Below are 22,568 nucleotides of genomic sequence, written 5' to 3'. Positions count from 1 at the left end.
GTAAATCTCAGTGACTGAACAAGTATGTACATTGTGCCATGTTCACCACAAGTATACCCACCCTCTGTCCCATTACATCACTGTATTTGTTTTTCACAAACCAGGATTGCTGAGGTAGCTGTCAGCACTTTACTGAGTTCGGCTACCTGTTTTTATTACCATTTTCTCTTATCTACTTTGTACCTAGTCCAAGAACTCAATCAATTTTAAAAATAGGATAAATCAAAGGTTTTATAATTATCTTCCATTTAAAACATAAAGACAATTAGAAAAATTTCAATTTTTAGAATTTAAAAATATTTAACAAAATCTCAATTCTACTTCATTTTGTTCTCCTTAGCTCCAGCTCAATTGTTTTATCCACAAAAGATCATATTTTAAGTAATTAAGATATCTTCCCACTTAGACTTTATATATAATATATGCAACTATATGTATATATATACATGCAAACACACACACACACACACAAGGGCTTATCAGTCTTTATATATTCACTTATACATAAACATATATATTATACATAATATACACGTATGCACATAGATCTCAGGGTCATTATTTCGTTTTAGACAAATTAAATTCTCCTTATAGTACAGACTAGTCTTAAGTACACCAGGAAAAAAAAATTCATTTATCTAAATCATGGTTGACAGAAATGTCAGAATAAGAATGCTATTTATAACTCTTTCATAATCCCTGCAGATGATTTTAGGTAATAAAGGGGCTAATTCATGCTTGGAAAAGTTTTTTAAGAACAAATTCCAATACTCTCAAATTAATGTAATAATAAATTGAGCATTGTCTACAAGTCAGGATCTACTATAAGCGCATGCTGTGTTACCTCACTTAAAAATCTCAAAAACCAGGGCACCTGGATGGTGCAGTCGGTTAGCTGTCTGCCTTTGGCTCAGGTCATGATCCCAGGGTCCTGGGATCAAGCCCTGCATAGGGTTCCCTGCTCAACGGGAAGTCTGCTTCTCCCTCTCCCTCTGCCATTTCCCCCTTGCTCGTGCTCCCTCTCTCCCTCTCTCTCTCAAATAAATAAATAAAATCTTTTTTTTTAAATCTCAAAAACCTTACAAGGCAGTAAGTAATCATTAATCCCATATTACAGATGAGAAAACTGAGGCACAATTTAAAGAACAAGTTAAATACTTGTCCTGATTTTTCACTTCAAACAATACCAGATAAGGTAATTCAGACAAATCCTGCACTGAAAACAACTTTATAAAGCTAAGGAAAACATTTAAAATCTTAAAAGCATCTTATAAGTAACAGAATGGTAAGATCTACCAATCCAAGACCAGAAGTTGCAAATTCTTTAAGAGGCAGGTATTCAGAACTACTTTTGCTCTGGAAAGACTTGCCTATTGAGAAGACAATACCAAAAAGCTGAGTGCTTTTGGCAGACTGATAGAGGGACAGAGACAAAAGGTGAATGGCCCATGAAGGGTAGGGACTCAAACAATACGGCCCTCTGAATTGAGACACAACGACATGTTATTAGAGTAAGGGTGTACCAGAAGTAAACCAGCCCCTACGTGGACTGCAGCCTAGCTATGAACCAACTGCATGGCAGAAAACCTCAAGACTTACCGTTGGCTTAAGGTGATACTAGAACTGCCAGTGGCCAAAGCTCCTAACAAAAGATACAAACATACACTCTCTAAAGAAAGATAACATTATTCTAGGCCTCAAATTATTTCTACCAATGATTTTTCAAGTAAAATGTCTAGCATGATTAAAGATACTAAGACATATGACGATGAAAGACAACAAAATAAGAACCAACAGACAAGAGGAAGAGACCTGAAGATACTTCAATTACAGAGATTGTCAGATGTGTCCTATAAAACAAATATACTTTACTAAGCTCTAAAAAACAAAAGACAAGATTTAAAATTTTGGCAGTTAATTGAAAACTGTTACAGTAAGAGATATAAAAAAATAATAGACATACTAAAACTGAAAACTACCATAATCAAAATTAAGAATCTGAGGCACGGGTTTACAGCAGATTTAAACACAGCTAAAACAGGATGAAAGATCCAGAAGATAGACCCATAAAAAATATCCAACCAAAGCAGGATGACTGAGAACTCAAACCATTGGGTTTGGGTCACTCCACCAGGTGAAATTCCAACAACCTGAGACTCCAGCTGAGAACAGGGGAAATAAAAATAGGGAGTGGAAGAACAAAACCTCAGATATCAATTATCATCTTATAACATATTACAGAAACAAAGATCATTAACGGCTTTGCATAATTTCTCTTTGCTTTTACCTCTATATCTTCTCTCCTCATTTTTACTTTACATACTAGTTGTTGTAAGTTAGCTGCAATTTAGACTTTAGATAATGGTATATTCAGTGAGACTACGACTGAATATGAAGAGTAATTAATACAAGCAATGATAGATATAATGACTCTTTGAACTGTGTACTTCCTCATTTTGGACAAAGGGTGAGAACCTCAGTAGGAAGATACGTATCTTCTTAGAAATAGTGTTGTTTGGTTGCTGGGGAATTCACATATGTTTAGAAAGAAACATTAAAAAGCTGAATAATCAAAGGGTAGACTGTGCCAATTACCCATTGCCTGTCACCTCAAAATCCACAGTTTGTCTACTCTGTGAAAATGGATCTGGGCATTTTTAATTTGTCTCTGTCAGATGGCATGATGTTAAAGCTGTCATGCTCTGTCACAGAGTGCACTAGAGAGACTGCAGGAGAGAAGTTTTGCTTCCTGGTTGCAATGTACTTAATCTCCTGCAGCTTGGCTTCTCCAGGACTAGGCTCCTATAGAATGTGATGGCCAGCAACCCAGCCACCAACAGCTTCTCCCAGCACCTCCCCTCAGGCAATTCTGCAGCACTGCCTTCAGTGAGACACTGCCCTGGAAGTGCCTATAAATCAACACCCTCCCAGAGGTAGCCCCTAGCCAATGAATGATTTGGTAAGAGTGTAAATACCCCAAGCTTCCTTACCTTGTTGTTGGGATAATACTGTAGTGCATTTCCCCCCCAAGAACTTCCTTGTGGGATTAAGCTCTGGTCGCCCCCTGTGGTAGCGGACTTGATAACATACTTCTTACTGGCTACTTCTGTGTACTACTCTGTCAGGGTCCCTGAGCCTCCTAAGTATGCTACATGTGTTCAGTTCTCAGTGTGAAAGCAGATACTTCTGCTTCAGGGTGGTGGGGGGGGAAGAGTGGCCAAACTAACAGTTACCACCAGGAAGCATATCTTCAGGAGAGGATTCTAGAGTTGGAGCACTCACCAGGCAGACGGTAGATGGAGTGGTAATAACTCCTGGCATGCTACAGCATCACAGTGACTAAGACCTCCACGTGTGAGCTGAGATGGCATTCCAGTAGAAGGCTATGCACGGACAACAGGTTAATGCAATAGCTCTAATATTGGAGAAGTACGGTAGCAAGGGTAATTATAAGGACTGTGGAATGAGTTGACTGCTATAAAAAGTCACCGATACGCTAAAGGAAGAAAACTGCAGCAGAGTGTCTCTATGAGACACCTGCTCATGAGCAGCTTTTCCCAACATCCTGTAAGACCCAATTCACCAACCACCAATTTTAGATACAGTATAAAAGCCAGGGGACTCTGTAACATTTAGACGAAATCTCTACTCCTGAATCCAGAAGGAAGATCAAGCTGAAAAACAGGCCCAGTATCAGACTGAGAGAGGAGCAGAATTACAGAAAAAGTTTAATTCACAGCCAAGACAAAACTTCAGTGCTAAAGATAGTGCCTCTAAGAGGAAGTAAAACCCTGATACCTAGAAGGGTGCCATCTGGGTAGATGTACTTGAGAACCCTGAACTTGCATATTTTTTTTTTTACACTTTGAGCCTGCAGAAGTCTTTCAGAAGCCAAAGTTGACTGTGAGAAAAATAAATTCCCACCCTCTTTATAGGACTACTTGTTCTTAAGCCATACCAACAAGTAACACCAGAATTGAATTAAATCAATTTAATAAATAACAATTGGCTATAGTAATCATGCATCTCAAAACCATGAAATTAGTGGCAACCCCATATATACTGACTACACAAAAAATATAAATTTAAAATCCCCAAATATTTGCAAATTAAGCCATAGACTTCTAAGTCACCAAGACAATTAGAAAATATTTTAATTAGGGGCGCCTGGGTAGCGAGTCGTTAAGCGTCTGCCTTCGGCTCAGGGCGTGATCCCGGCGTTTCAGGATCGAGTCCCACATCAGGCTCCTCCGCTGGGAGCCTGCTTCTTCCTCTCCCACTCCCCTTGCTGTGTTCCCTCTCTCGCTGGCTGTCTCTGTCAAATAAATAAATAAAATCTTAAAAAAAAAAAATTTAATTGAATAATATTAAAAACACAACATATCAAAATTTATGAGATGAAGCTAAGCCAGTATTTAGAGAGAAATTTTAGCTGTGTATATTAGAAAATCAGAAATTAGATTTAGAAAGTAGAAATTTTTGATGTGTATATTAGAAAACTGAAAATCAATTATCCAAGGTCACAGCTCAAGAAGCTAGAAAAAGAACACTGAGTTAAATCAAGAGAAAATATATGGAAGGGAATAATAAAGAAGAGAAATCTCTTGGGGAGCCTGGGTGGCTCAGTCAGTTGAGCATCCAACTCTCGATTTCAGCTCATGTCATAATCTCAGGGTTGTGAGACTGAGGCTTACATTGGGCTCTGTGCTCAGCGAGGAGTCTCCTTGGGACTCTCTCCCTTTCCCTCTGCTCCTCCCCACACTGGCGCATGTTCTCCCTCTCTCAGATAAATAAATAAATAAATCTTAAAAAAAAAAAAAAGATAACCCTTAAATAGAAAAGTCATACAATAAAGGAAATCAACACAATTAAAAGTTGGCTTCATGAAGACTAACAAAATTAAGAATTCTCTAGCAAAATTTACCAAGAAAAAAAAATAAAAAATATTAACTACCATTACCAAAAAGAAAAAGAGAAACCTCACTACTGATGCTACAGAAAGAATAAGACATTAAGAACAACTTCCTATCAATAAAATGGATATTTTAGATGAAAGGAATACTTCCTTAAATAGTACAACTTGATGAAACCAACAGAAGAAGAAATGAAAATTACAAATATCCTTCATGCAAAAATCCTAAACAAAATATAATCAAATTTAATCTAGCACTTAATAAAAAGAATATATACAGCAGTATTACTGAGTGAGGTATGTGTAAAGACTTGGAGGCTCATGAAATAGCAATCCCAAGTTGGGGGACTACAACTCATTCAGTGAGTCAATGTGGAATGTCTATTGATGAGACGATAGGGAAATCCAGATGACAGTGGTTACAAGAATGGGAGCTGACAGATTTAATGGTTACTCAGATTGGTTCAAGGAAGAAACCGTAAAATTAATTGCATTAACCCTTTGAGCAACTAAAATTTTTACATTTAATTCATGAAATCATTTGCTGATACAGTATGAAAATCATCCCATGCCTAGCATGAAACTCCTTCAGAGCAAAAAAGCAGTTATACAGAAGGCATTCCTTAAAAACTATGAAAGGCAAATACAAACAACCCTGCTGCATGAGCCAAAAGGTTATAGTGGAAGCAAACAGATACCAAGAGCCTGGGAGGGAAATCTGGGGTTTTTTTGAAGAATTAGGGTACTGAAAGCTATCCAGTATGTGAACTCATAACAGGGGAATTTGGAAAGCCATATGCCTCCCCAGGGAAGACTACATGCTCAGAAAATACCTGAGAAGACTCTACATTTTCACCTCTGGCTAACTTTTAGACTGAAAGCAAACAGGAAATGAAGGCTAAGGCAGAGTCGTAAACAACCTAGCTATGCACTGAAGGAGTGCCCCCAAAAGAGTTAATCTGCAAAGGTGGGGAGGATTACTTATTTCTTCCTTGGCTCCAGGCATTCAAGGAAATCTATGTCAAAACACTAGCTGACCACAAGCTAAAAGAATAGAGACTTTAGAGACCATATGCAACAAAGAATACATACATTACAAGAGTAGCTTAGAAAAATCATGAACTACAAGCCACATATGCAAAAGAAAAAACAAACCCTGAAGAGAGAGAAGACTCTAATTTCTAGACTTATCACATTGCAATAATCAACAAAAAATTACCAAATATGCAAAGAAACAAAGTATGGCCCATTTGCAGAGATTAGCAGAAACTGTCCCCATGGAAACACAAGACACTGAACTTGCCACTTCTAATGTTGTTTCTACAATGTATTCTAAGTTTCAAACAACTAATGTACTTTTTATTGTGGCACTCCTGTTCTTGAATTGAGAGCCATGTTGACATGTTAATGGAGATGAGAGCTCCACAAACTACTGGCCCATTGCCTGTTTGTGTAAATGAAGATTTATTAGAATTCCACTACACCCATTTGTTTACAGATGTCTAAGACTGCTTACACACTACAAGAGCAGAGTAGAGCAGTGGCAACAGAAACCATCGGCCTGCAAAGTCTAAAATATCTATTATCTGGCCTTTACAGAAAAAGTTTGCCAATCCCTGTCCATACGCCTGTCACATGCCCATATGCCTTCAAATGTCCCATCTAGCTAAAACTGCCCAATCTAGAGTCCCTGGTCAAATAAACACGCTGCGCTATTTAAAGTACAGGAACGGCAACTACTAAGTGCAGGAAAACCAGCACAAACATTAAACAAAACTAAGATTAGTCAATTGAAGTATTGTTCTCTATCTTGGCTACAAATAAAAATTTGATTAAAACACCATAAAAATAAGAAAAATCAGTTTTAATTCATAGTCTCTGAGACAATAAATCCTGTTTATCAAAATCTATGGTTTTAGTGCTGACAATAACCATTCAAGGAATAGTTGAATCCACTTGGGGAATCTTCATGCAGAGTCACCTTTGCAAGCCATCCTCATTTGGAAGTCTTTTTTAAAGGTGTTTTTAATCGAAATATTGTTTAACAGTTTATACATTTAAACAAAATAAAGAGTACCTCTAGAGTATATTCATTGGTATTAACTTTCCTTTTCCCTTCCTGCAGTGATAATTATCACTGTATTACACTGTAGTACAGTATTACACTGTCGAGCTTGCACTTCTTGTTTCCTTCACGGTGCACGTGCATCCTCCACTTCTAAGTGTGCATTCTCCAACCATCTGACTCCTAATAAAAATTTAGGTGACCTCACCTGCTAGACCAGTAGTCTTCAAACCTTAATTACATGCTCCCTTGTCAGTAAAAGTTTTTATTACATAACTCAAATACATGTATATTTACATGTAAATAAACATGTACTATTTAAAATATTGTGTACTAAGGGCTCCTGGGTGGCTCAGTCAGTTAAGTGCTTGGCTCTTGATTTCAGCTCAGTTCTTGATCTCAGGGTCATGAGTTCAAGCACCACATTGGGCTCCACACTGGGTGGGCATGGAGCCTACTTTAAAAAATTAAATTAAGTTAGGGGCACCTGGGTGGCACAGCGGTTAAGCGTCTGCCTTCGGCTTAGGGCGTGATCCTGGCATTATGGGATCGAGCCCCACATCAGGCTCCTCTGCTATGAGCCTGCTTCTTCCTCTCCCACTCCCCCTGCTTGTGTTCCCTCTCTCGCTGGCTGTCTCTATCTCTGTCGAATAAATAAATAAAATCTTTAAAAAAAAATTAAGTTAAATTAAATTTTGTGTACTATAAAGTATAAATTTTAAAATCAAAATTAAAAATAACACTACTAGAAGTCCTAATATTTTCTTCCCACGCTCCAATAAGTCATCTTGGGTACCATCCTACTTCAGAGAACACTGATTTGAACACATCATATCCTGGCCAAATAGGTATTACCTCATGTAAGTACACTAACCAAGCTGACTATAGTAGTTGACTGGCACCAGCACACACTAACAAAAATTCCTCTTCAGACTGGCCTCAGTGGTAACAAATAGTATGTGATTAGTCAGCTCTCACATCTAGTAGAAGAGGAAGGAGCTGTTTATACCACACCCTTTGCATAATTTAGGGTGAAAAATAATTGACTACTGGTAGAATGCCACTGGAAGACCATTATCATTTCTCTTCCAGCAAATAAAACCTTTTTATATAATCCTTTAAAATATTGTACTTCCATTGCAAATCTTTCCCAATCTCAACCAGGCTTCAAATAATTGCCAAGAACAAACAGTGCCTTCAGTACTGATGTTACTAAGAGCAGTATCAACAAAGGTTTCAGCATTTTAACCTTCTAGCTGCTGTGTGTCAATACTTATCTGTGGAAAAGTTATACTGGAATTGATAGCAGACAGTTGGGTACTCAGAAGTCTTTCATTCAAATATTTGAACATCAGATTGTTGGCCAAATATTATAATTAGGCATTTTCTTCAAGATTTCTGGCCATGTTAAACATGCCTAATGTCAAGTTGACTTCATACTGAGCCAGGAACTTACAGACATAGGAGGAAGAAATTAAGTTACCAGGCAAGATACTTCATTTTGAAAAGATTTGATTCAGTTGTACTCATTTATTTTTTACTGATTGTAGAGAATATATTATTCACTCCTAGTATTTCCATGGGGAGGGATTTTAATTAGAGTGACACTCTTGGCCTCTCTGTCCATATCTCACTCCTTTCTTCTTCCTCAGCAGAGAAGGGGTGGTTTCTGATTGTAAGGTAAGGAGGAAAAACTGGGGTATTGAAGGCTGGGCCAACTCTGGGCTGAGGGAATGCATTATGTCTACTTTCTTCCATGCAATGTAAGGGCCCTGCCCAGAAATATGGACCAGCAGTTGCTTACCTCTGCCTGCATGTAAATTTAATTTTGAAGTGAAATATTAAATAGCTCATTATGGCCACACATGAAAGTCATGTTCTCCAGGGGCACTTGGGTGGCTCAGTCAGTTAAGCATCCAATTCTTGGTTTTGGCTCAGGTCATGAATCTCAGGGTTATGAGATCAAGCCCTGTGTCAGGCTTCATACTCAGTGCAGATTCTGCTCAAGACTTTCTCTCCCTCTGCCCCTCCCCTCCATGTGCACACATGCTCTCTCTCCCAAATAAATAAATCAACCTTTAAATAAAAAAAAAACAAGAAAAGAAAATCATGTTCTTCATATTAGCACTGATAAACCTGATATTTTAACCATTATTTATCTGACTTCTAGGCCTATTTCTCAACTAATTTGGAACTCTAAAATTCTAACAATTATATTCCCAAATATGAGGATTCTAGCCCAGTAAGCATTTTTCCTCACCATTGCCTTAAGTCACTGAGATGCCTATACAACCCAAGTATTTTTTTAGTCATACAGTCTCTTCCACATGGTATCATTCTTCCAAATTCATCTATTATCTAATGATAAGAACAAACTTTTTCCCTTCTGGGTAAACTGACTTCACAACTACTAGTCATTTTTAAACCTTAAGCTATCTATATTTCCTATTCACTTTTAGGTGGCATATGGTTCAGCTGTCTTAAAGGTAACTCAAATACATGTATATTTACATGTAAATAAACATGTACTATTTAAAATATTGTGTACTAAGAGCTCCTGGGTGGCTCAGTCGTTAAGTGCCTGGCTCTTGATTTCCTGTGGGTCAAATAGGGCCAAATGGATCAGACAGCTAAAATTTCAGAGCATCTTCTTTTCAAGGATCCAAATATTAAATAGTAAACTTACGCCAACCATTCAGTGTTAATTCCCATTATTCATGGCGGACCAAAGACAGCAAGGAAAGGGAAGTACACAAAGCCTGATAAAAAAAACTAAACTCACGTATCATCCTGCATTATTATTGTTGGTAAAAATAATAAAACCCAATTCACCACCATGCTTAAGGAAGTAATTTAATTTAATTTTCTGGTTAACTAAACAATATGATTAACTGAAACTCAAGAAGAATACTTTTCCTCAATGATTTGTTGCTAAATACGTTCCTGAATTTGTTCCTTTCTATTGCTAAGTTAACAAATTGCCGCAAACCTAGAAGCTTCAAACAACATACATTTATTATTTCACAGTTCTATAGATCAGAAGTCCCTGCAGACTCAGATGAGTATTAGCTGAACTAGACTCTTATCTGGAATCTTTTTAAAAGAATCCACTTCTAAACTCTTTCAGCTTGTTAACAGAATTCAGTTCCCTGAAATTATAGGACTGAGATTCCCATTTCCTTGACAGCTATTGGTCAAGGGATGCTCTCAGCTCCAGAAGCCACTCTCCAGTCCTTTCCACATGGTCCCCTCCATCTTCAAACCAGCAATGGTATGTCAAATTCTCTTTGTGCCTCCTATCTTCAATTTCCCCTTCTACTAGCAACCTGAGAATACTGTTTTTAAAGGGCTCATGTGACTTGATTAAGCCTACTCAAATAATCTCCCTTTAGCCATATAACATAACATAACCATGATAGTAAGACCAGGGGGCAAAGGTCAAGAGAGTCATCTTAAAATTATGCTTACCACACTTCCTAGATTACAAAGTTTCTGGAAACATAATGAGCTAATGTGCTTTCATAACTCAGGATCGTTAAATACCTCAGAAACATAATTATGAAAGTTAATTTTTATACATCTAAAGTATAAGATTAGTTTGACTTTATACTACCTATATAAATTACCCTGGAAATTATTTTTTTAAGTCCCAGATAAAAATTTACTTATATACGGGACGCCCAGTGTCAGTTAAATGTCTGCGTTTGACTCGGGTCGTGGTCCCAGGGTCCTGGGGTCCAATCCCGCATCAGGATCCCTGCTCAGCGGAGAGCCTGCTCTTCCTTCTGCCTGCTGCTCCCCCTGCTTGTGCTCTCTCTCTCCCTTTATCTGACAAATAAATAAAAATCGTCAAATAAAAAAATTTTTAAAAATTTACTTATATAGTTTGACTTTCTCCCTAAGTAGACTACAGAAAATACACAGTCATTCACTGATTCAAAAATATTTTTTGAATGTGGCAATATTCCTGGCATGGGGGATAGAACAGTGAACTTTAAAAAGGTCTCTACAGAGTAGATTAGTGGCAATCTACTGCCAGGGAGTAGGGAAGAGAATAGAAAGTGACTGTTCTTGAGTACAAGGTTTATTTTATGGAATAACAAAATGTTTTTAAATTATGGTTATAGTTTCACAACTATATTTGAAAAACCATTAAATCGTGTACTTTAAGCTGGTGAAATTTATGGTATGTAAATTGTATCTTAATAAAGCTGTTAATATAAAAAGTAGAAAAAAAAACACAGTAAAAAAAACTGCCTTTAACCTCCTGGACCTTACATTCCAGGACAATGCTGTCCAGGACTTCCTGCAATGATAGAAAAGTTCTATATTATTTATTGTTCAGTATGGGAGCCACTCAGCACATGTGGCTATCGAGCACTTGAAATATGGCCAGTGTGACAAAGGAACTGAATCTTTAAAATTTAACTAATTTTAATAGCTATATGTGGCTAGTAACTGCCAGAGTGGACAACATGGTTCCAGAAAGAGGAATAACAATGTACAAAGAGCAAATAAGTGTAGAATATGTAAAGTGATGACACAAACATGGAGAGGGGAAGATGGAGCATTCCCCATCACTCTGATATATATTTATAGAAATATGTCAGGTATATGTATGTACTTAAATATATGTAAATATACATTGTATCTACATGTTTCTATGTGTAATATAGACATAAATGTCTGGATTATTTGAGCAATTAAAAACAAGACGAATTTTTTATCCTTGTATAATCTTCCTAAGCTTTTTTACAAAATAAATTTAAAAACTACTTTTGAGATCATTCCATGTCTTGGAAAAGATACCCTTTTCAAGCTATACATATATAGTGACCGTTATTTGACTTTCTTTCCCATAATATAGTGATTCTTACCATTTTGAGATCTGAGATCACTTTTGAGAATCTTGTAAAAGCTAACCGCCCCCTACCTACAAAAATTCATATAAATAATATTTTGTATACAAATTTCAGGATTCACCAACCACTCACAGCCCATCTGGGAACCAGACATCAAAAATTCCTATTACAATAGACTTTCAAATAATCAATGAGCTTGGAGACAAATAAAATATTATTACATCATAGAGAACTGTTTGATAAGCTTAGACTTTTCTTTTGGCATCTCTACTATAAAACGCACCCATTCATATTAACTTTGTAAAGAACAAGTAAGAACTCTTATAACATAGCCTCTTTTCACTGAAGAAAGAAAAAGACACAACTAAGAAACCAAAACAAATAGGCAAAACTTTAGAAACACTACAAAAATCTCAGCATGGTCCCTTAATGGGTATGTAACTCAACCTCCCTAAGCCTCAGCTTCCTTGTGTGTAAAAAGTTACAACAACACTATTTATTTCATAAGATTGCTTTAAAAATGCAATGAGATAAAATTTATCAAGTGTTCAGTAAAGCAGCAAAACAAATCCATATAAAGTTCATGGCACGTTGGCAGAACTAGGTCTCAAATGCATATTAGTTTGGTATTACTCATGATATCAAGTAACCCCTATGCTTTGTGGAAATCCAGAAGATTATGAGTTTATAATTAAGAAAAAATATACTGAAGAGTAAAAGATGGCTTGATATCGATAAAGAACCAGACAGACATAATTTGGCAATTCACCTGTCACTTAATATCTATGAGACTTTGCATAAATAATGACATTAGGTCTTTCATTCTCTATTACCACCATAAAATGAGAATAACAATATCTGCCTCCCAGGATTTTCATCAGCATTAAAAAAAAACAATATATGTACAAGGTTTTCTACCACATTACACTGCTTTTCCTCTAAACTCATAATTTAAGTTTGAAAGCCTAATTCAAATGCTATTAATATTATTCTTATACAAAATGGTTAGAATAAATTCTATTTTCTTGAAAAAATTCATCATTAGCACAATTATATTGTCAAAAAAGTACAAATGAAGCCTGACATTAAACTTAATATATCAAAACATGGAAAATGCTCTTAAGAGTTTCTACTCTTTTATGAGACACAGAGAATCAACTTGAGAGTTTCTAATTTACACAGTGCTTTAAAAAAAATGCTTATATTTTACCTATAAAAATAATAAGTATCTTCCCTTCCCCACTGGGAGAGAAAGTGGAGGTGGGGTCCCTTCAGTGATCTCTGTCCTGCACTAAATAAGTACCAGCAAGGAGGCAGTACCCCTGCCTCTCATCACTGGGGGTGCAGCAGCTGCAGTGATCCTGGGGTGGACCATCTCCGCCCTGCACTAAACAAATGACAGCAGAGTCAGCACCCCTCATCCTCTTAACTAGAGAATGGAAAGGGATTACAAAGATGAAGATGATGAAAAAAGGAGATCCTTCAAATCTATGTATGAAGTCCTGGGTACACCCTCAGGCAGCCCATATGTGAAATAGATCTCAATCAACAAAGCAAAAAGTTTTAGAATTTAACTATGGTATGGAATATCATCTGCATTTCAGAATGGTCTCTGAGTAGCAGACAAACAGGGCAGAGCAGAATGGTACAACCAAGGCTTTGAAAACTAAACTGGCATTTGAATCTCAGCACAAAATGGACCAGCACGCTCCTCAGTATACACCCAAGAGAAATGAAAACATACGTCCACACAAAAATTTGGTACACAAAAATTCATGGCAGCATTATTCATAATAGCCAAAAGGTAGAAACAACTCAAATGTCCAACAATTGATGACTGAATTAGCAAAATGTAGAACATCCATACAATGGAATATTATTCAGCAATAAAAAGGAATGGACACACAGTACATGAATGAAACCTGAAAACATGCTAAGTGAAAGCAGCTCATGACAAAAGACTGGAATCGTTGTATGATTCCATTTATTTAACACGTCCACAAGAGACAAGTACACAGAGGCAGAAAGTAAATTAGTGCCTACCTATATTAGTGGAGTTGTTGGGTGAGGGAAATACAAAGTTGAGTGCCAGTGAAAATAGGGCTTCTTTGTGGGGTGATAAAAAAAAAAGTTCCAAAATTAGACATGGTGATGGTTGCACCACTCTCTGAATATCCTAAAAACAACTGAACCATTTAAGGTGGTGAATATTATGGTATATAAGTTACAACTCAATAAAGCTGTTATATTAAAAAAAAAAGTGAAGGTCATGTATGCTGTCCTAAAACAAGCTGATTACCTCCTAAAACAGAATTTTTAAATTTTTAAACAGGAACCAGAATCTCATGCACAATATTCAAAATATCCAGGATATAATCCAAAATTACTTGCCATACCAAGAAACAAGAAAATCTAAACTCATCTGAAAAAAGATAATCAGAAGTTACCATCAATGATAATGGTAAAGATGCTGGAATTATCTATCAAGAATCTTAAAGCATCTATCAGAAAAACGGTACAACAAACAGCTGCAGACACTTTCAAAACAAATATAAAAATAAAAGTTTCAAGCAAAGAAACAGAAGAAATAAAGAATGAAATGGAAAAATATGATAAATTAAACTTTTTATATCAACTCACAAGTTGGGCCCAATACCAGAATGGAGACAATAGAGGAAAGAATCAGTGAACATAAAGATAGATAAATAAAAGTTATCTAACCTGAATAGAAAGAAAACAGACTGAATAGGGCTTTAGTGACCTAGAAGTCAGTAACAAAGATCCAACATTTGTCTCTTTGGAGTCACGAGAAAGAAGAAAATGTGGAGCTGAAAAAATAACAGAAAATGTCACAAATTTTGAAAAAGATATAAAACCTACAGAGCAAATAACAAGATAAACTCAAAGAATTCCATACCCATATACAGCATAATCAAATTTCTGAAAATTTAAAAGAAAAAAGAGAAAGAAGGCCAGAGGAAAATGACACATTAGCAAAAGAACAAGAATTTGGGTGACAATAGATTCTTCATCAGAAAACTTAGAGTCGCTGCTTTGAATACTCTAGTTCTCAGGCAAAGAAGAGATATGATCAAATTTGTGTTCTAGGAAGCAAACTTTGGTAGCAAGAAAGAAGAGAACAGCAAGGGGAAAATTAGAAGCAGAGAAATAAATTAAAGAGCTACTGCAACAACCCAGTAGAGAAAAATTTAGGACTTTACTAAAACAATGGCCACAGAGATAAAAAGGATGGCAAACCCTGAGAATGACAGCAACACATACATACACAGATGGACTCTTAAAGGAGAAATTCTGTCTTTCCAGCAAGAATGGCTGGGAAAAAGTACCCCTGCATACCAGAGTGTGCAAGGTGTCCCAAGTAACAGAAAGCTGAAGATGGAAATACCCTAATTCTGTGTATGAACCCACATAAGACTCCTATGAGGAACAGACTCAAAAGCAGCTTAATGAAGGCTTTGAGAACTGAATTAAAACTTAAAACACTGCACAAGTCTCAGAATAATCCCTGAATGGCATATGTGCATTCAGATCCAAAGGCTCTGAAAACAGAACTGTAATTAGAACCACCGCCCTCAGGGGGTCTGCCGCGGAAACAAGATGACAAAAGGGACATCACCGTTTGCAAAGAGTCACAATAAGAGGTACACATTGTGCCGCTGCTGTGGCTCGAAGGCCTACCACCTTCAGAAGTCCACCTGTGGCAAACGTGGCTATCCTGCCAAGTTCAAGAGAAAGTATAACTGGAGTGCCAAGGCTAAAAGATGAAATACCACTCGAATGAGGCACCTAAAAATTGTATACTGCAGATTCAGGGATGGATTCTGTGAAGGGACAACACCTAAGCCCAAGAGGGCAGCTGTTGCAGCATCCAGTTCATCTTAAGAATTTCAAGGACTAGTAACACAATAAATGTTCTGGCTTAAAAAAAAAAAAAAAACAACAACACAGCCCTCAGAAAGTATGACAGAGAATTTGCTGCTTGAACATAACTGGTTTGTTGCTTACTAAATAAAAATAAACAAATAAATAGATCAATAAATCAACATCCTCCAGAACATAACAAGACCCATAATCCACGCAAGATAACTTTCACAGTCCAGAATAAATCCAAGAATCACTCAACATACAAAGAACTAGGAAAATATACACAATTCTCAAAGGAAAAGATAATCAATGGATGTCAATCCTAAGGTCCAAAAATTTGCATCGTCAGACATTAACTATTATAACTAGACTCCATGAGACAAAGGTAAAAACAATAAAATGAAATGAAAGGATAGACGTTCTCAACAAAGAAAGAAAAATCATCAAAAAGAACAAAAGGATGAAAAATACCACATCTTAAATTTTAAAAAGACTGGATGGGTTCAAAAGCAGAATGAAGATAACAGAGGCAACAGTCAGTGAAGTTAATGATAGTTCTAAAGAAATAATACAATCTGAAGAGAGAGAAAAAATTTAAAAAAGAAAGAAAGAAAAAAGATCAGAATTTCAAGAAACTGTGGAGCTAAATCAAAAACCTAACATTAGTGTCACTGAAGTCCCAGGAGAAGAAACAAAAAAGATTACTGCAGACAAATATATTAAAAGAAATAATGGGTGTTTTTAAATCCCATTTTGGTGAAAGACATAAATATAAATTCAAAAAGCTGAGCAAACCCTACCACCCATGGCAAATTTAAAGAAACCTACAGCCAGATACATCATAATTTGAACTGCTTAAAACAAAAAAATATAGAAAAATCTTGAAAGCAGCTCGATGAAAATGACATTACATATAGGAGAAAAACAATTAGAATAACTGCAAACTTCCCATCAGAAACCATGACAGGCCAGAAAAGAATTGAGCAACCTGTTTAAAATGCTGAAAGAAAAGAACTGAAAACCTAGGATTCTATACCTGTAAAAATATCACTCACTAAACAAGGGAAAATAAAGGTATTGTTAGGCCAAAAAAAAATTTTTTTAAATGTTGGAAAAGAAATGGACCAAAAAAAAAAAAAGTTCACATTACAGGGAAATGACCCTAGAAGGAAATTTCTATCTACAGATAAGCAAAGAGCAAAATAAAGAGCAACTATCTCAGAAAATATAAAAGATAATTTTTCTCCTCTTCTTTAAAATGTGTATATTGTTGAAAGCAAAATTTTTAACTTTATCTAAATGGGGTTTGTCATACAAGTAGATATGATGTATATGACAATTATAATAAACATCAGTGGGAGATGGATAAATGGACAAATACAAGTCTAAAACTTAATTTTACCTGAAGAAAAATAATATTAGCTCTGAACAGATTACAAAAAGTTAGGTATGCATATTGTAATTACTAGCATACTAGCATAACCACTAAAAAATAATACAAAGACATATACCCAAAATAAGTCAATCAGAGAAAGACAATTAAAATATAGTTTCACTCACATGTGGAATATAAGGAATAATGCAGAGGACAATACAGGAAGGGAGGGAAAACTGAATGGGAAGAAATCAGAGGAAAACAAACCATAAGAGACTCTTGACTCCGGGAAACAAACTGAGGTTTGTGGAAAGGGTGGTGGGTGGGGGGATGGGGTAACTGGGTGATGAGAATTAAGGCGGGCACGTGATGTGATTAGCACTGGGTGTTATATGCAACTAATGAATCATTGAACATTACATCAAAAACTAATGATGTATTATTATATGTTGACTAATTGAATTTAGATTTTAAAAAAGACATATACCCAAAGGGCCAACAGCAAATTAAAATAGAATGCCAAACTATATCCAAATACATTAAATGTAACTAGTCTCAAAAAACCAATAAAAAAAGATTAAATTAGATTGAAATATATATAAATAGAGTAGCTATTAATATCAAAGAAGACCTTAAAGCAGAAACAATTACCAAAGAAAAAGTGGGAGGAAATGGTATTATGATGAATGAGTTAGTTCACCAAAAAAACACAGCAGTTCTAATTGTATATGTACCCGCCAAAGAAGTTTTGAAACATTAAGCAAAACTGACAGAAGTGAAAGGAGATGGACAAATCATAGTTACAGTTAGAGACTTCAACACTCCTCTCTCAGTAATCAACAGAACAAGGCAGAATATTGTACAGATAAAGAATATCTGAACAAATACAACAACAAACATGACCTAATTGAGATTTCTATACCATTCCACTCAACAGAAGAATGTACATTCTTTTAAATTGCAAATGTTAATATTCACCACAATACACCATATTTTTTTCCAGAAACAAGTCTTAACAAACTTACAAGAACTGAAATCATACAAGGTATGTTCTCTGAACATAATGGACTTTAACTAGGAATAAATAACAAAAAATCTTGGGTAAATCCCCAAATATTTGAAAGTTAAACATAATTGTTCTACATAAGCCAAAGAGAATGTCTAAAGGAAAATTAGAAAGCATATTGAACTGAATAAAAATGAAAGTACTACATATCGATATGTGAGATGCAGCTAAAGCAGGGCTTAGAATACACACAGCATCAAAATACTTTTATTAGAGGGGCGCCTGGTGGCACAGCGGTTAAGCGTCTGCCTTTGGCTCAGGGCATGATCCCGGCGTTATGGGATCGAGCCCCACGTCAGGCTCCTCTGCTATGAGCCTGCTTCTTCCTCTCCCTCTCCCCCTGCTTGTGTTCCCTCTCTTGCTGGCTGTCTCTATCTCTGTCGAATAAATAAATAAAATCTTTAAAAAAAAAAAAAACTTTTATTAGAAAGGAAGAAACATCTCAAATTAAGGATGTGAACTTTTCATCTTAAGAAATTAGAATAAGAAAAGAGGGGCGCCTGGGTGGCTCAGTTGTTAAGCGTCTGCCTTCAGCTCAGGGCATGATCCCGGAGTTCTGGGATCGAGCCCCACGTCAGGCTCTTCTGCTGGGTGCCTGCTTCTTCCTCTCCCACTCCCCCTGCTTGTGTTCCCTCTCTTGCTGGCTATCTCTATCTCTGTCAAATAAATAAATAAAATCTTAAAACAAAAGAAAAAAAAGAAAAGAAAAGAAAATTAAAACCAAAGGAAGCAGCAATCAATGAAACTGAAAACAACAAAAGAAAAAACAGCAAGAATCAATGAAACCAAACATATTCTTTGAAAAGATCAATAACATCAATAAATATCTAGCCAAACTAAGCAAGAAAAAAGAAAGAAAATGTAAAACAACCAATATCAGAAATGGAAGAAAAATTACTAAAGACTCCACAGACTTTAAAAGGATAATAAGAGAATATTATACACAATGTTATGCTCACAAATCTGAAAACTCATATGAAACGGACCAATCTCTCTAAGACAATCTACCAAAACACACTCAAAAAGAAATCAAAGAAATTAATGTCCTTACATCTATTTTAAAACTTGAATTCATAGTTGCAAGCCTTTCCACAAAGAAAATGCCAGGCCCAGTTGGCATCATTGATGAATTTTACTGACATTGATGAAAAAAAGTAATATCAATTCTACATAAATTCTTCCAGAAAACAGAAGAGGGGGCACTTTCCAACTCATTTTATAAGGCTAGTGTTATCATGACAAAAAAACCAAAGCCATTACAAGAAAAGAAAATTAAAAGTAATATCTTTTAAGAACACAGAAGCAAAAATCCTCAACAAAATAACAGCAAATCAAATACACCAATACATAAAAAGTATAATATATTATGACCAAATGGCGTTTATCCCATGAATATAAGGCTGATTAAACATTTGAAAATCAATCAATTTAATTCACCAATATCAACAAACTAAAGAAGAAAAACTAAATGATCATCTCAACAGATACAGAAATATAAAAATATAAAATATAAAAATATAAATATATAAAATATAAAAATATATATAAATAAAAATAAAAATATATAAAAATATAAAAATCCATACATGATAAACTCTCAAAATAAGGAATAGTAGGAACTTCCTTAACCTAATAAAGGGCATTTACCAAAAAAGCCTGCAGCTAGCACAATATTTAATGCTAAAAACTGAATGTTTCCACCTAAGATTGGGAACAAGGCAATGATAACCACTCTTATTTTCTTATTTAACATCAAGCTAAAGGTCCTAGCCAGTACAATACAACAAAAAAAATAAAGGGCATATAATTGCAAAGGAAGAAGTAAAACTGTCTCCATGTGCAGATAACATAATTGTCTATGAAGAAAATCCCAAGGAATCTATAAGAAAAGCTACTGAAACTAAGTGGGTTTAGCAACATTGCAGGCAGGATACAAAGTCAATATACAAAAATCAATTTTATTTCCACAAAATAAAGATGAACAAATAGAAATTGAAATTAAAAGAAACAATATCAATTATAATAGCATCAAAGAACAAAAACTATTTAGGTATAAATCTAATACATGTAGGATCTATATATATCTACGAAACACTTATGCATGAAATCCATGAAAACCTAAATAAATGAAGAAATATATCATGTTGATGGACTGGAGAAGTCAGTATTGTTTAGATGTCAGTTCTTTCCAAAACGATCTCAAGTCAACACGATCCCACCCAAAAGCCCAGAAGGATTTTTTTTTAACTGACAAACTGATTCTAAAATGTGGAAAAGCAAATGAATTAGAATAACTAAATGAATTTTCGAAAATAGAATTATAGGAATCTCACAATCTAATTTCAAGATTTACTATAAAGCTACAATAGTCAAAAAAGAGACTCTCAAAAGGACAGACACATGGATCAAAGGAACAGAACAGAATCAAGAAACAAATATAGAGATAGACATATCCAAATGATTTTCAACAAAGGTACAAAGACATGAATGAAAAGGATCGTCTTTTCAATAGTCATCTCATAATGAAAAAAGGGGTCAATTTATCAAGAGGATATAAAATTTCATGCACTTAATAAGAGAGCTTCAAAATACATGAAGCAAAACAGGTAAGACTGCAGGGAGAAATAGATAAATGCAAAATTATAATTGAAGATTTTAATACCTCTCTCAGTAACTGATAGAAGTAGACAGAAAATCAGAAAGGTTTTAGAAAACTTGAACGAAACTATGAATCAACTCGACCTAACTGAAATTTATAGAACATTCCACCCATCAAACACATTCTTTTCACATGCACACGGAATGTTCACAAAGATGGACAATATTCTGGCCAATAAATTTTAAGAAATTCTAATTACACAATCCTATATATATTGTATATATTGAACTTATATACACTAAATCAAATGAATTTCTATTAAATAAACTGAATGTGGAGTTAAAGAAAATTCCAGGCCTCAAGGGCTTCACTGGTGAATTCTACCAAACACATAATGAAGAAATAATGCCAATTCTACACCAACTCTTACAGCAAACTAAACAGGAAGGTCCCAACTCATTCTATGAGGCTGGCATTACCCTGTTTCTAAAACCGCACAAAGGCATTATACAAAAAGTACAGACCAATATCCTTCACGAACATATATACAAAAATCCTAAGCAAAATTTTAATAAATCAAATCCAAATAATATATGGAGAAAATACATCATTTCAGATGGTCTTCATCTCAGGAATGTAACGTTGGTTTAACATATAAAAACTAAGCAATAGAATTCATAATACCAATGAACAATGAGAAAAATGATATGATGATCTCAACACATGTAGAAAACACAACCCAATATTCATCTCCAATAAAAACTCATCATTCTAGGAAGAAGGAAGCATCCTCAATGTGATAAAAGAGATTTACAAAAAACTTACAATCATACTTAGGTTAAAGATTAAATATTATCCCCCTAAAACATGAATAGCATATAGCGACCACTGTCACTACATGTATAGATCACTGCACTGGAGGTTCTAGCCAGTAAAATAAGACAAGAAAAAGAAAAGGCATCCAGATTACAAAGAAAGGAGGAAAGGTATCTTTATTTGCAAACAACATAATCGTCTATTCAGAAAATCATAAGGAATTTACAGAAATCTACTACAACTAATGAGTTTATTAGCAAGATTAAAAGATACAAGATTAATAAACAAAAAACAGTTATTTCCATATAATAGCAACAAACAGAAATTAAAACTAAAAAATATATCATTTACAACAGCATCAAAAAATGTGAAATACTTAGGGAAAAATATGAGAAGCACTGTAAAAAACCTGTTCACTGAAAATTTTAAAATACTGCTGAGAGATTAAAAAAGACCTAAATAAAAGACACCATGTTCATGTGTCAGAAAACTCAGTGTTAATAAGGCATCAACTGTCCCCCAAGCTCATCTATAGCTTCAACACAATCCCAAGTAAAATCCCAGCAGGCTTTTTGTAGAAATTGGCAAGCTGATTCTGAAATTCATATGGAAATGCAAAGAACCTAGAATAGCCAGAATAATTGAAAAAAACAAAAAAAACAAAATTAAAGGACTTACCACTTGCTGACTTCAAGACTTATAAACCTATAATAATCAAGACATTATTGTCTTGATGTACAAATAGATCAATGGAACAGAACAGAGTTCAGAAATACACACACAAATACATGAACAACTAGTTTTGGCAAAGAGACAAAGTTGACTTCTCAGAGAAAGGATAGTCTTTTTATGTGTTTTATTTTTTAAAAGATTTTATTTATTTATTTATTTTGGAGAGAGAGCGTGTGCAAGCAGGGAGAGGGGGAGAGGAAGCGAGAGAATCCCAAGGGGACTCCGTGCTGAGGGCAGAGCCCAATGTGGAGCTCAA

The 22,568-nt window shown here is 35.2% G+C and overlaps 1 protein-coding gene and 1 pseudogene across 1 annotated transcript in view; one reads left to right on the top strand and one right to left on the bottom strand.

Moving 5' to 3' along the window:
- Window positions 1-22,568, bottom strand: part of ATRNL1 (attractin like 1) — a 723,131-nt gene that overhangs the window by 693,480 nt on the left and 7,083 nt on the right. The window lies entirely within an intron of this gene.
- LOC100465883 lies at window positions 15,458-15,742 on the top strand (annotated as a pseudogene).

Source organism: Ailuropoda melanoleuca, chromosome 6 (assembly GCF_002007445.2).
Source record: "Ailuropoda melanoleuca isolate Jingjing chromosome 6, ASM200744v2, whole genome shotgun sequence".
In the NCBI taxonomy this organism is placed as follows: domain Eukaryota; kingdom Metazoa; phylum Chordata; class Mammalia; order Carnivora; family Ursidae; genus Ailuropoda; species Ailuropoda melanoleuca.
The sequence above is the reverse complement of the archived record's forward strand: the minus strand, read 5'-3'. Positions and strand labels throughout refer to the sequence as shown.